General features: G+C 40.7%; 1 protein-coding gene across 2 annotated transcripts in view; it reads left to right on the top strand.

The window, feature by feature from the left end:
- The window catches only part of LOC122965597 (protein eva-1 homolog A), a 76,324-nt gene that overhangs the window by 52,410 nt on the left and 8,307 nt on the right, over window positions 1-15,607 (top strand). The window lies entirely within an intron of this gene.

The raw sequence follows: 15,607 nt of genomic DNA, 5'->3' as shown, positions 1-15,607 counted from the left end.
CAGAGGGTAACACCAGTAATGTCACTACTCTGCTCATGGTGACTGGCATGGAGAAGCATGTGGTGTGTTTTTACAGCCCAGAAACATGTGCTGCATGGGCACAACAAGGCAGAGAAACTTGATTCAGAGGAGGATTTTGATGGATTGTCGGGAAAAAGAGACTCAGAGAGGGAGAGACATTTATACTGTAACATACATTTTCAAGTAGATGATGATTAAAATATAGTTTGAATGTATAAACTGTCATTGGTTTTATTTTTACAAACAGGCCAACAACTTACAATACTTTTTATGACCTAATTGAAGGGAGCGACTACACAAAAATAGAGACAAAGACAGACAGTGAGAGGAGGAGAGACAGAGCACTCCTTTCAGATCAACAAAGTTTTTATGTTTTGGCTTGGCTGACTCCTTATTAGAAGTCTGGAGACTTTGAAAAAGCCTAAACACTCCTCAACAATCCACAGAGACTTCTAATAAAGGTTGAAATGTTATGCAACAGGATTACAGGGTGCAAATTTAATGAAGAGTCAAAGTCTCAATGAAGAGAGGAGGTTAATTTTATCTAAACATGTGTTTTAAGTCGAGCCACATCTAGCAGGTTTCAGTATACAGTAAACATGTGTTTTGGGTTGTGTTGCCTTAGTAATTTTATCACGGCTGTATTTCAGGTTTTAGAAATTAGCAGACACGCTTAATGATGTCTACAGATTTTTACAGCCCAGGGTTTTTGAATGAAGCATTAAATGACTCGCTACAGATGTTAGGCAGGTTTTCAGCTGTCTGCCGGTTGAAGAAACATCTGCTGTGATGTAAAGTTTTGCAAGTAATATCTTATAAAACATTATGTTTTTAGGGTTGAATTTTTACCCATTGCTGTCTCAACTTTAAAACATGTAGGAAATATTTTTTATCTACTGTATGCAATCACAGAAATTGGCCTGGCACAAACAAATAGCTACTGGTGTTGGAAAACAGATCAGAGTTTCAAGGTAGTGTTCTACTGATGCAGGATATTGGCTGAAAGTATACTCTGAAGTATACTTGATGTAGGTGAAAGCCATGGTTACATATAACTGAGTACTATTATATCATATGATAATATTTGACTTGTCAGTCTGTATGTCTGTACTGAAAAAGGAAAGATCCCATCTCTTAAATCTTAAATAAAAGTCTTTCACACATTTTTCTTGTAACAATTGATTTAATAAGATATCTGGTCTATATGGGAATGGTAAGATAATCATGCATTGGTACATATTAAAATCAAACATTTCTGTGCGTAATTGATCATCAGGCCTCAGATTAAACCCCTGCGCTCTATGTTCAAACACCAAGTGTAGTAGCAGCTTGACATTAGCAAAATTAATCAGTTACACCCCGAATCTTTTCGAGTTCCTGACTGAAAACTTTTAGATACTGTCTGGACATCAGATGATCTGACATGGTCCTGGCATGAGAGCCTCACCACGTTAAAGATCTGAGGTTGGAGATTTGGAAAACAAAGGACCCATAGCTCAAGTAAACACATGACGTATTGCGACCTCAAACAAATAGGGTCAGTCCACTTATCAATGTGTTCTCTGTGGAGGGCAGCTTTACTCAAGACAATATTGATCTCTGATTGCTGTTTTCAGGGTCAGAGGTTATCTGTCATCAGCAGCTGATGGGCCAGTCCTGTGTACCAAATAGAGGTCGTGAGGTTGTTTTGGAGGAAGTAAGCTTCACAAGTTTGTTGAATGTGCCTTGTAGTCTGTAGTCAGTTCACTGTACTGACCAAGTTAATCATTGAGATCTGGGGACGAAAAACGATCTGCTGCTAGCATGATTCTATAGGAATGGCAATGTTGGTCTATTGGTCTGATGGTCTGACGGTCCACTGCTTAGGTCCAGACAAATATATCTCTGCTACTAGATGGATTTTCACGAAATTTTGTTCAGATATTTATGCTCCACAGAGGATGTATCCTAATTACCTTGCTGATCGCTGGACTTTTTCTGCAGGGCTACTATGAGCTTTAAATCTGTGGTTTTTAGTGACATGTCTTAACAACTATGGGATGGATTGCAATACAGTTTGGTACACACATTTATGTTCCCCTCAGGATGAATTGTAATAACTTTAGTGATCTCTTAAAGGACCAGTGTGTAGGACTTAGTGGCATCTAGCGGTTAGGTTGCAGACTGTAACAAACTGAGTACCCCTCCCCCTTCCTCTCCCCTTCCAACTATGTAGGAGAACCTACGGTGGCCGCAAAACTTGTGAAAAACGGAAAAAGCCCTCTCTAGAGCCAATATTTGGTTTGTTTGTTCTGGGCTACTGTAGAAACATGGAGGTGCAACATGGCGGACCTGAAGAGGACCTGCTCCCTATGTAGATATAAAGGGCTCGTTCTAAGGTAATGAAAAACCAATGATTCTTATTTTCAGGTGATTATACCCCAATGAAAACATACTTATGTATATTATATTCCATTTCTGCCAATAGATCCCCCTCAATCCTACACACTGGTCCTTTAAATTATCATCAATCCACCAATACTTAGACCAAGTACCTGCAAAACTGATGACATTCCCATCAACCTCAGCTGTACTTTGTGTTTAGTGCTAAATAGCAAATATTAACATGCTAACCTGCTAAACTAAGATGTTGAACATGGTAAACATTGTACCAGCCAAACATCAGCATATTAGCATTGTCATTAGCATGCTGACGGGAGCATCTACTGTAGGTCAAAGCACTGCTATTCTAAGTACAGCCTCTCAGAGCTGTTTGCAAGACTGTATAGACTCTTAGTCTTAACAAATACCCAGATAGCAAAACTGATTTGGAAGAGAAAACACAGACAGGCAGTAACATCCACCAAAGTTTATAGACCAACTCTCTGATTCAACTTTGACCTACCCTAAGTGCACAGGGGGATTATTACCACCCTTACAGTTGAACTTGCTTTCAGTTTTACTACCAAAAAAGGACGTTTTCATAATCTGGCTAAACTGTTAAAGTGTATAAAGCCTGTCCAATTGTCATTCTTGCCCTGTCTGACATTTTTTTGCAAAGCCTCCAGGTTCCAACATAGCAATTATCCTGATGAGTACAGTACAATGTTATTATAACCAATAGAAATGGTAGCCAGTTTGGTGGCCTATGGATTTGTTGTCTTGTGTTCATGTCTGGCCCTTTGTTGCATATAATTTCCCATCTCTTTCTGATATAATTTCCTGTCACCTCTCTACTGTCGACTAACTAATAAAAGGCCTACACTGCCTCGCCTCATATGCATATATACTGTAAATCTAGCACTTATATTTGTGGTGATGATGTTAAATGTAGCACTTGATCGCAACATTATTCCCTGAAGGCTTGAAATATATTCTCACCCATCGGGATGTGTCCTACAGTATGTCCTAAATAGCCTGCAGGCTGTGAGTCCCAGCCTATCCAGTACAGTAGAGCCATGCTGGGCTGTTATTTAAAAATCTCCCAGAGAACTGCATCACTCTGATCTTGAGCCAGAGCCCACTGATCTAGCCTCCAAACACCACCACGGCCTCACTCTTCCTTTTCCTTCCAGCTGAGGATGAAGAGATGATGGAGGGAGAAAAAGAGGGATGAAGAGAGAGAAGGAAGGAGGGAGGGAAGCACTCTTTCTAGCCTTCTTTGGCATTTGGATTTTTTCTTCTTTTTTCCCAGCAGGCCATCTGTTTCCTGTCTGCAACTTGACACCAGTGCCCAATTGGGTACTGCTACTCTTGAGGTGTGAGTGTGTGAGTGTGTGTATTGTGGGTTTATGATTCCCTGCTATACTAATTCATCTGGTCATTTATGTTGGTACAAACTAGCCCATGTGCTCTCATGTGATACGAGTGTGATATAGTAGACATGCTTCACCCAATGTGTGTGGGAACCTCTAAGTCGTGTATCATTGATTCATATTGAGTGTGCTCAGTAACTGATGTGATGTGGTAATGCATTATTGTCTGTCTCAGCTGTCCTGAGTCATGCAAATACACTCTTTTACTCTTTTTCCACACTTGTTTACATGGAAATAAGTCTCTATATTCTCTGTACAGCATGGTAATAGTGACCATTATGTCAATCTGACCAGTGTTAGGTCTTGTGTAGACTTGAGGGGGGCAGTCTCTGTTTGGATCTTGGCTTTTCTCCACCAATAACAGTAATAGAGCTGGCTGGATGAGCCTGGATAATCCCCACTCTCCTCTTTCACTTGTCCAGTATGACAGTGAAGAAAAGAAGTGAAAGTCTATTGAATATTCAGCTTCACTGTCAATTCTGTTTTAGTGGTAAATTGGCACCTTAGGCAGCTTGTTTGATACATCATTTCAAAACAAAACAAATGCAAACAGATAAAACTATACTGTCTATCAACCAAAAGTTGCCACTGCTCTCCACCTCTCTTACTTTTTCTGTCTTTCACTTTTCCACTTTTCCCCTGTCTAACCCTGTCCGATTGGGGATTTTCCACCCCTAGGCCCACACTGAAAAGCTGGACATCTCTCTCTGTCGGTGTGTTTGTTTTTAATCGACGTGCATAATGACGTCTGTCAGCTAAAGCGAAGCCAGACCTCCAAGTTGTGTTTGTTTAGTGAAGCCAGTTTGGATACAGGCCTCCCTCCGTAGGTCTGGTTATAGCCTTAGCCAAACCAGACAGATTTTAGGATGCTATGTTCATGCAATCCAAAAGTTTTGGTAGCTTGCTGATGCAAGCAAACACTCATTAGGGCTCTGTTGCTGTCAGTGCCAGAGTTACTGTAGAGCAGAGGATACTGTGAAACAGAGCGAAGAACCAAACCAGAAGACAGGAGGAGAAGAATTTTATCTCAAGTTGATTGACTTGCTACTTTTTTAAATATATATACAGAAGTAGCATTTTGTTCTGTATAAAACATGCATTTAGAAGGATATAGCTTAGCCCTTTTAGTCAAAGCCAAAGAACAATGCAGCTGTGACAGCATTGAAAAGCTGCAGAACACTAAATGCATTTGCCAAGATGTGTTGATTACGGATGAATGCAGTACATTTATCAACAGTTTTACGGCAAGGATAAAAATTCAGACAGAGAGAGAAACGGTAGACATGCCAGAATAAGGGTCGCTGTAAGCAAACTGATTTCTTGCATGATAAAAGTACAAAGACTTGAAAGAATTTTAAAGACCTGCAGACCGCCTTTAGAAATGTTACAGGCAACCATATGTGCTGTTTTTGAACATGAGATTGCTGCTCTTTACTTTACTTAATAAAATGTCTGTCTTAGTACAGTGTTGATGTGATAGTTGCCCGATAAAGGTCAACGCTGACTAATTCATGGGTGGTCCTTACCCCATTTAGTCTTCAATCTAGCTAGCTCCTCGCATGTCCTGCTTGAACCATATTACAATAGAGTGTATTTATTTAAACGTAGGAAATGTTTTAGTGAAACTATAGTGGCTGTCAGTAAGCCATTATTGCTTATCTTTCATTTTTCTAATAGTCATTTGTACTCCTCTTTCTATATTTACCTATGATCTATTGACATAATAGATGCAATTATTTTCGGATTATTTGGTGTAAGGCTGATCTGTCTGCATCTCTGTCATGGAAAGCCCTCATTTTCCTCCTCTCTGCTTTTCTTTCCATCCCTCCCTCCCACCCATATATCCTGTCTTCTTCTGTTTGAGGCCTGAATCTATGTGCTGGAAAGGTGTGCTGCGTAATGTGTTTGAGTTAAAGTGTCAAGTGTTGACCCGTGTGTCAGCGTATGCTTGCGAGAGTCTGTCTTACATCAAATCTGCACCAAACTCCCCCTCCCACCACCACCACCACCACCACCACCACAGCAATGCAATGTGAAAGAGACACAACCATCGCAGCTCAAATTGCGTTTTCTAACTGTAAGCCACATTTGGCCCGCTCTCACAGTGGTTCTACAGCAGTTTGATACCGGAAAGATTTACAGCACAGCTGGAATGAAAATACTGCAGGCTGGGCTGGGGATTGTGAAGACGGATCTTCTCAGCTGCGACAAGGGGTTGATTCCTGTTAGGTAGAGAGTTATTTGTTACTGTTTTCAAGGTTGCAGTGATAAAGAAGAAGGGTAAACTCCCCCATCTCTCCTATAGCCTGACTGTATTTTTGCTTTTCCATTTATCTGCCTCTCAGTCTCTTATGGATATATTGCACATTTTCTTTGTCAGAATAACCAGAGCTATTTCAAAATTAAGAAACGTTTGATGTGAATAGTTGTGTTTGAGGTTTTAATCCAACTAATCAGTGAATTCTGTGAGGTTTTGGGTGAATTTGACAGCAACTGCAGACCTCATGACCATTACATAACATAGGTGAAGATAAACCATTTACTCAAAATAAGTTTTACTCCAGTCAAACAATGTCACTAACCTTTTATTACTTAATAACATCAGAGAAAGGGGACAGAACCAAACTTTAAAATAGTGATCCCTTTAACATGGCTCAGTGTAGTTAAGTGGCTCCCTGGGGGTGTATAAAGATAGTCTTTCTATTTTACTCCCACTTAGCTCCAAAGATCTCTTAAATTGATTAAGAATAGTTTACCAAAAAAAATGTAATTCCTCAGGGGTTTAAACAAGCATTCAAGGTGCTCAGATTGCCATAACAACATGCATGGAGGTGGTATAACCAAGCTGATAGCTCATTTTGCTTGTAAGGACGAGAGCTAATTATACCAATTGGTTCATGTGAAAGCCTCACTTAAACAGGATGCCGGCATTCTGTTGGGACTGATAGAGTTAAGGGCTAATAGCTAGCTGCTTTGTGCTCTTTTATTTGACAAATTACTAGTTGATGCAGCATGTTTAAGATAATATTTCATTCCTGTTCTCTTAACATATTTATCTAACCTTTGACTCCAACAAATTTATGTGCTGGCTTCGCATGTTTAAATTTCCATGTAGCACAAGTGGACAGTGGAGATGGAGGACGAGGAGGAGGAGGAGTTTTCGGAGGTGTTTATTTTAAAGACTGTTATAAAAGTGTCTCTGGCAGCCTCTGTGTCTATCACTCCTCTCTGTCTGTCTGTCTGCCTCACTCTTTCTCTCTCTCTCTCTCTCTCTCTCCACTCTCAACCCTGAGGACATGGTTCTGCATCTGTTGTAGCTCAAGCTGTTTTAAGACCATGGCTAAGTTGACAGGGGCAAAAGAAGAAGACAGGACACAGGTTGTTGCTAGCAAACAGATAACCAGCTGGTCTCAAGACTCCTCTGCACTGTGGGCTTGGACCCACGTGGGACACTTGAGTTTCCAAAATAGACCCCGAGAGCATATTGCTGGAGTGTGTACTTAATTGCAATAACTGTGTGTGTGTGTGTGTGTGTGTGTGTGTGTGTGTGTGTGTGTGTGTGTAAGCAACCTAGTCAGAACAATATATGTAGTCAGCACACCTGATGAGATGATGAGAAATCCAAGCTGTAAGGGAAGAAAGGAAAAAAATGTTTTTGTTGAGGTTTTCTCGTCCGTCCTCGCTGTCTCTTCGCTCGTGATCACAAACAGCTGTACAGTGCAGCCTGTGATAGCACCCGTCTACCAAAGTCTATTTTCAGAGTCGGTTCTAATAATAGCTCATAGTAGAGTCAGAACTCTGCAGAGATGACACAGGTTGAGTAGTCTAGCGAAGGGGGAGGGGGAATCAAACCTCAATACTTTTTTGGTAACAACTGACATATTCAGCACAGATTATTGAGAACCGTAAAGTACAGGAAGCTGGCTTTGAATGCTTTACATAATTAGGCCATTTCTGATTTAAAGACCTTCTCTAGACATGTTTTAAAACACTCTGCTTTAAATAATAATTTGTATCTGATACGGTTTTCCACAAAGAAGTGTAATTTGTTAGAGATTCTCAAAATGAATCTCCCTCATCAAAAAATTCAGAATCTATAAATATGCTTTTAATTGATTTTCATATTTCAAAATGATCTGATGTCTCATTGTATGTGCCCTGATGGTTTCAGGTTTCCACATCACATTAGTGTAAATTTCATACTGGACCATGAATTGCTCCAAACTAGTTGTGATGTCACAAATGATGCTTGCACACAGAGAAACTTTCAGGTACACCATCAGTGCTGACATTCAGCATACCTACTCCAGCCTAGTAGAAGTAGACTAAACAAAAGGTTGAGGGTATATGCTCTGTATGTGTGTGTGTGTGCGGCGTGTGTTTTTGTGGTGATAAGAGCAATGACAGACTTAGGCTGACCCAGACCTCACCGTCATTATCTCTGTCCAAGGCCTGACCGCTAATATGACCCAGCACTCTGTCAACACATGGGTAAAAAACATGCCTCCTCTCTTGTACACACGTGAACACCCTAACTCCCACGTGCTGTGTCTGAATACAGGGATGCTTAAGTTATCATGGGGTCTGGAACAGGTAAGGCATTACTTAGTCTGATTCACTCTCACTTAGAGCTCATCTAATTACCTGACAATGACAGGGCACAGAAGCATTTATGATAGGCAAGCATTATATGAGGCAGGTGGTAGTGTTTTACCAAAATGATAAAGAAGGAGCAATGGAGTGTATAGAGTTGTGTCAAATCATAGGGCAGATACTGAAACAATCTGCTGTGTTATTTTGTTATAGGTATATATTTTGTCATTTAGGACAATGGCTTATAATTGAATCTAGACATTTCTGGTGTTTACCAAAAGGCCAGTCTGTTATGGAGAGGGTCTTAAACACTGCATGTGACTCTGACATCATACTCTTGCAGCATCTCAACAATCCTTAGGTCACACTTCCTGCCTCAACTCACAATAGTGTTTATTGTTCATTTAAAATAGTTGGATTTTACTTTAAAAACTACAAATGTACATTGTATGTTGAACTCAATGAACTCACTCTACCTGCCCCAGGGCTGCTGGACCGTTAGCACTGATTGTGAAGGGGAGAAAGAACAGTTCCTTATAAGCAACAGCATTAGCAGTATGAAGTGCAATCAGGATTTTCTCATGTGCAAAACTATAGTGACATGCTGAATACATCATGGAAGGCTGTTATAATGCCACAACCGTACTGTCTTTGTCCTTGCTCCTTTCAATCAGCTTCTCTAATGAAGTTTGCTTTTATCAAAGGGACCCATTCAGCCGTTAGGTGCTGCACTCGGTGAACCTCATGGAGGATGGAGTGAAGCAGGGCCTCTCTTAGTTTAATGTTAACTGACTCTATCTCTGTGTCTGCTTTTTGCGTGGTAGACATCTCTGATAAGACTTTGAGGCCTTTGGTTTAACTCCAATTTTTTACAATTGTTGAATTTAATATCATTTGACAGTTAAAATAGAAGAACTCCTATTTCAGTTTTGTTTTCAAATCATCTGTATCCTTGCTTAGGCTTCATTCAAACCAAATCCAGTAATCCAGTAACCCTGTAACCCACAGGGTTGTGCGGAGGTGTGGGAGTGTTTATTTGTGCTTTAGAATGTAACCGCTGTGAAACAATAAGATTGTTCATTTGTTCTCACTACTGCAGCTTCCTCTTTTCATTCACTCTCTAGCTCGCTGGACAACCACTGCTCTCTCTCTCTCTTTCTCTTTCGCTGGTGCGCTTAGCTTGTTTGCGCTCTCATCTTTTTTAAAATGAGTCAGGAAGCCAACAACAAAGCCTAACTTTACTTTTAATGGTATCAAACGAAGAGAAATGTCCTCCCCTCGTCCTAGTACTCCCTCATGGCAAGGTTGTACAGTTCTGCTACATGGTAAACAAGGTTTATCCAGTGAGCATCTTCAGTCTGATCTCAGGCTTACATGATTGGCTACCACAGCATGACATTGGGTTGCGTTTCAGCAAAAGTTGATGCTGGTTCAACTTTTTCCCACACTGCTACTGTGTTTTTTTTGCTGCACACCATTAGGTCCCCACTCCCACATCCTAAACACATTGCCCCCTTTCAAATGAACGGGAGGACTGTGTTATTATCACATTGCCAGATTTGGTGTGAATGCAGCCGAGGCTTTGTGTAACTTTATCCGAAGTTGACTTTGTTATCCTCTTGCTTGTCTCTCATAGTGGTCTCTAGATTTACCTTTCTCGTCTTAAAGCCACTCATTTTGAAATACTTAAGTTTTTTGTTTGACCATTAAATACATGTTTGCAGTTTTGGCTGCTATTTAAGAGACAGTCTGCAGGAAATCTTTATGATTAAATCAGGCTGATGTTTCATGGGAATGACCAGTCTTGCTCGGTCTTATTGTCACTTCAGGACTGTACACATCACAGCCGTTTGTCATTAAAAGGCTTTTCAGCCATGTAAAAGACTGAGAGAGAAGAAAAGAACTTGGACAGCCAACATTCATTTCTACACTGTCACTGTTACACATGAAAAGATGACTCTGCGCTGCACAAAAGAAAAAGTTGGGTAGAGATGGATTTGTGTAGCGATTAAGAAATGACTGGGATACTTTTAGCTAATTGTAGTTTACCTTTCACCAAACCACCATTCATTCCTCAGGTCCCAGTGAACATTAATGTTGGCATGTGTTGATGTTATTAACTGCCGTGCATGAACAGTTGCTGCCTCATGCTAAAGATAGCGCCATTGTTTAGATCAGTCGTGACATGTGTTGGAACATGCTTGTTGAATGTTGCTGCCTTTATTTCTGTCATGACCGTGTCTAGACAAGTCCTGCCACCATCTCTTCTCTCTGTTCCATGTCAGCGACAACAAATGACCATCTCTGTTTTGGCTGTTTTCACAAGATACTGTCATTTGATGACCTCAGCAGCTTTCTGACCCAATCAAAACTCCGCATCCCATTACCTCATAACTGGGATATGAAGGAGTGAGTTTAGGCGGGTGGCATGGTTTGATGATTCAGCGTTGGTCACATCCTTGTTGACCCAGTGGAACATCAGATAATGATGAGGCTGTGCTGACTTCAGTGGACCTGTCTCTCCCAGTCGATAAAGACGTGGAAATACAAACATTGAAGCTATCTGGGGGCAGCGTTCAGTAAAGTAGCTCCAGCTTAGCAAGGTCAGAGGTCATGTTTAGCTATGGACAATAGGCTTTGAAAAATTGATATTAAAGGATTCTTTAGGTAGATAGAACTGAGTTTTACTCAATTTAGAATCAAGGCCTGCTGTTTACTGCCAGTACAAAAGGTCCCGTTGGTACAAGCATAGCTCAGAATATTGTGGTTATAGAGTAAGACAGTGAAGAGAAAGATGGGGACAAAACACATATGAGCTGAAATCTCAAATTAATTAAAAAAAAAAAGTTAAACTTCAGTTTGCGCTTTACATTGTATTGTATTTATTATTGTATTTTTTAAAATCTGTTTTTAGGTAGAAGTTGGGTTTTTTGTGATTTTTTTAAAATCCAATTTTATACCATTTTCATGTGTTTGTTATTATTTAAAGTAGATTAAAAAAAAAATTCTATATTTTACATCAGGGAAGTTGTAAGTAAATCATATGAGACCTGTTTGTGTAAGACGGCCGTACAAAACTATTGATTCTTGCAAACATTCAGCTTGTTGTAGAATCAGATAAATACGTACAGTACATTCTGACAAGATCAGAGAAATAACTGGCCTACAAAAATGCTAATAAAGGTTTACGTTTGATTCAATGATAATAAAAAACTAGATGTGGGAGAGGAGATTGGGTATATATTTGGTGTGTGATTATCATGCTCAGTCAACACTCTTATTTCAGGATGGGAATGATGTGTGTTGTGTATTATCAGTACTGAAGACATTAAGGTAATTCTAGCATGTGTGTTTGTGTGTGTGTGGGGGGGGGTGTTTCTGAGGGTGAACTCTACAACTGAGTGATTTTCTCACTGATTGTTATGACCCCTACACTGTCAACAGAGAATCTATTTCTGTTTCTGCGTCAATGTTAATAACACCAACTGTGTGTGCGTGCACGTGTGTGGTGTATGAGGAGTGTTTAAATAGCCAAGGCAGCTGTGATTTCGGAGTATAAGTGATGGTTGTGGTGAAGTGAGAGTGATTGTGTTCGGAGCCCATGCTGTGGCATCTGTGTGTCTGTGTGTGCGCATACATTTGTTTAACAGCAGAGGGAATGTGTGTTATCCATTAAAGTAAATGGGAAAAAATTCTATGTTTTGCAGCTGAATGTAGGGCAGGGGGTTCAGAGAGACAGGATGGGGGGTTGAACTGTTCCACTCTCTCCATCCTGGAATGTAGTCCCAAACCCTCACTACCTCGACTCTGGATGCTTTTAGATTGTGTCACCATCCAGCTATGTCTCGGTTTGCATGTACATCATACAGTACACACAGTAGTATACCTGTATTATATTAAAGGGGATCACGAGGTCTGTGTGCAGGAGAAGCCTTGTCAATATTAACTATTGTCAACTAAGGGTTTTTGTAGCCAGCACAATCCATTCATAACTTGAGACCACTGATTTGATTAACCAAGTGTCTGATCCAAAAGACAAAACTTTCCCTTGGCTCTCATAACTTTATCTAAAGCTTTTCAGAGCAGTTTCTGCTTTTTATTAAAGCTGTTACAAATAATCAGTGTAGTTTTCCACCAGTGGACTCCAGTAGAGCTTTTGGGGTGGATTAAGTGCCTTGTTGAGAGACACTTTGATGGCAGTTGTTCAGGAGGGGAGCTTGTCACATAGTGGTAATGCTCCTGGTTTAAAAACATTGTTTGTCTAGAGATTTAAAAACTATTTTGGCTTTGAAAATCTTGAGTTTTCCATGAAATATCCCCTAAAATGTCTGTAAATGTCCACTTTTTTATGACAATGTCATCTTGATACATTCTGTGACTGCTAGTTCCAGTATTTCTTTGAAGATATGATGTTGTTTACATGGACTGAAATACACAAACGGCTAGAAAAAGAAGAACATTTTGCAAAATGAATGCAAATCAATGGCTGTCTTGAAGGTGGGAAATGAATTTAAAACTGATAGGTTGCTTTGGGAAATGGTTGGTGGTCTTGTAAATTACATGCTATTTATAGTTAATGACCTAAAACTTTCAAAACCACTGGTATGGTCCTTTAAGGCTCCCTTAAGTTGACCACAGTCCCATTGTATAGTACAGTATGTTGCAACTCTCTCTAGTAGACACACACAACTTAATAAAGTAGTAGAGAAGGTTGGATTGCCCACACTAACATAAACATGGAGCAGAACCGGGAAAAGCCCTCAGCTCAGACCACTAGTCCCTTGATAGAGTTCACATTACCAGACCTAAACCTGGTCTACATTGTGTACAAAAGACAAGAATTGAGTGTGTTAATCATGTCCTCTGACACACATGCTCTCAGTCATTCAAGCACACATCCATTTAGTTATGTAGACGCTCATGCAACTATTAATTTTCACAGTGGGAGGTAAATGTGACGTTAATACCTCAGATGTTAAGACTCTAAAAAGTGCACAGACACTCACACACACACACACACACACACACACACACGCACACACACACACTCCAGCCCGATCAGCTGCTGTCAGCTGGATGCTGTTAGAGTGTTACGATGGGGGGTTGGAAAGAAAAGGGAGAAGTCAGGGTGAGGAGGAATGCAATCTCAACAACTTCAGCTCCTGCCCTATTCACCTTGCATGTTGTTCTGCAAGAATGCCATTAGCTAAGTGAGAAATGGTTTTGTGTGTGTGTGTGTGTATGTGTGTGTGTATGTGAGCGAGTTGGTGGGGTGGATGGTCTTGTGAGTGTGCAGATGTCTGCATGCCTGTCTGTGTGGTGTCTGTGTGGGAAGCAGGAGAACGGGCTGAAACAGAATAAAAAGTATTTTGCGAGTCTAGGTATGTCCATAAACTCTGACATGAGTTTTCGGGGCACTGCCTTTGTGTGTGTGTGTGTGTGTGTGTGTGTGTGTGTGTGTGTGTGTGTGTGTGTGTGTGTGTGTGTCTGTGTGTGTGTGTGTGTGTGTGTGTTTGTCATAGGCTACTTTCAGGCTTTCAGGCTTTCAGACTTTCAGACTAAAGACCAGTTAATTGGGGACGGCTTGTCTAATTGGGGACAAAAGCTGTGTTCCCAATTGGGAAGAAGCTGGTTTTTGGGTCAGTGGTTAAGGTTAGGATTAGGCAAGTAGTGGTTATGGTTAGAGTTGGGGTAAGTCTCCAGAAAATGAATGTATGTCCAAGTAATGTCCCCAGAAATGACTTAGGTCAACTTGTGTGTGTGTGTATCAAGAAAACGTTGGGCCTTAAACAGCACTTTAATGTTGTAGATTAAGTAGGCACTAGCTGTGTGCTGATTGAAACCAGACGCTTTTACACAGACGTCATGCACGTGCACACACACACACACATATACCCACGGCACATTGTTTAATGCACTTTTTTAATCCCTTTTAGGAAGAATTATTACCCAAAGTGTTATGTATTTGTCATCCCAGGCCTAAGTTATCTACTACATAACTTATTTAAGATCTGTGCTATTTTTCAAATAGTGGCCATCTGATTTGGAACAGAGGTTTCCACATCGTTATGCAGCTGCAAATTCTTCTTTTGTCAAAGTGTCTATACACACTCTTTTTTTACAGTTCCTCATACAGACACACACACACACACACACACGCTCCCTGCCTTTTTTCTGGTGCTTCATGAACATGCACTTTATTTTACCCAGACCTGCATCAAACTAATAATTCTTGACTTTTGCTTCACCCAGTATACAGTATCATTTCGATGAGCGTCACCACATTAAGAGTCTAGAGTATGCATCATAGAAAGGTCATAGTGTATATTAAGCTGTCTTTTAAGGGCCATAATTTCAGAGAGCTAAAGCAGACCGAGCATTAAAGAGTGCCCTAAAACAGTACCCAAAAATATTTAGTCCCTAACAGCCCCCCATGTATGCTCATAAAGGCTGAAGTATGTTCAAATTATTGGCCCAGGTCTGATCTCATCTCAGATTTAGCGTGGTTTAATATTTCATTATATCCCCTCTGGCTTAGAGGGCTTTGTCCCAACTGTGTTCTGCATCGGTCAGCACATGGGCCACAAACGCAGACACATACAGACATGCACGCATGCACACATACACACACACTCTGGCCTGCAGAGCCCAGTGAAAACAAAGCCGGGCTCTGCCAGTGTAAACACGGCCCATTGTTATGGGCACTCTTTCCCGCCTCGTACCTTCGCTCCCCGTGGCGATCCAGGGCTCCCGCCGCTGAGCGAGAGGTACAGCGCTGGCACTGGTCCCGTGTAGCGGAGTTATATTAAGAATTGCGAGAACTCATTTGCGCTGCATTTATGTGACCATGTCATTATAATGCAGGCTGTAGAGTGTGATTTATGTGCTCGGTTTCTCTCCCTTGCACTCCCCTCTCTCTCTCTTTCACTGGTTCACTTCTTACTGCTTGGCTCCTTAAGTGTGGTTTGAGGCCATTTGCTTCAAGAGATTTTAGCTTTTTGACAATTATTTTTAGACGAGCAGCAGTCAATTTACTCCACTGTACTGACTTTTTCCTGTAGAAAAACATAAGAAATAGCTGTTTGGATGGATGGATGGATGCTCTGATGTTGAATAAAATGTGTAGAAACATTCCGCATCAAGTTTAGAAACGTGTGTCTGTGCACATACAGTAATGTATATGCTCTATGTATGCACAT

Source organism: Thunnus albacares, chromosome 16 (assembly GCF_914725855.1).
Source record: "Thunnus albacares chromosome 16, fThuAlb1.1, whole genome shotgun sequence".
Classification (NCBI taxonomy): domain Eukaryota; kingdom Metazoa; phylum Chordata; class Actinopteri; order Scombriformes; family Scombridae; genus Thunnus; species Thunnus albacares.
The sequence above is the reverse complement of the archived record's forward strand: the minus strand, read 5'-3'. Positions and strand labels throughout refer to the sequence as shown.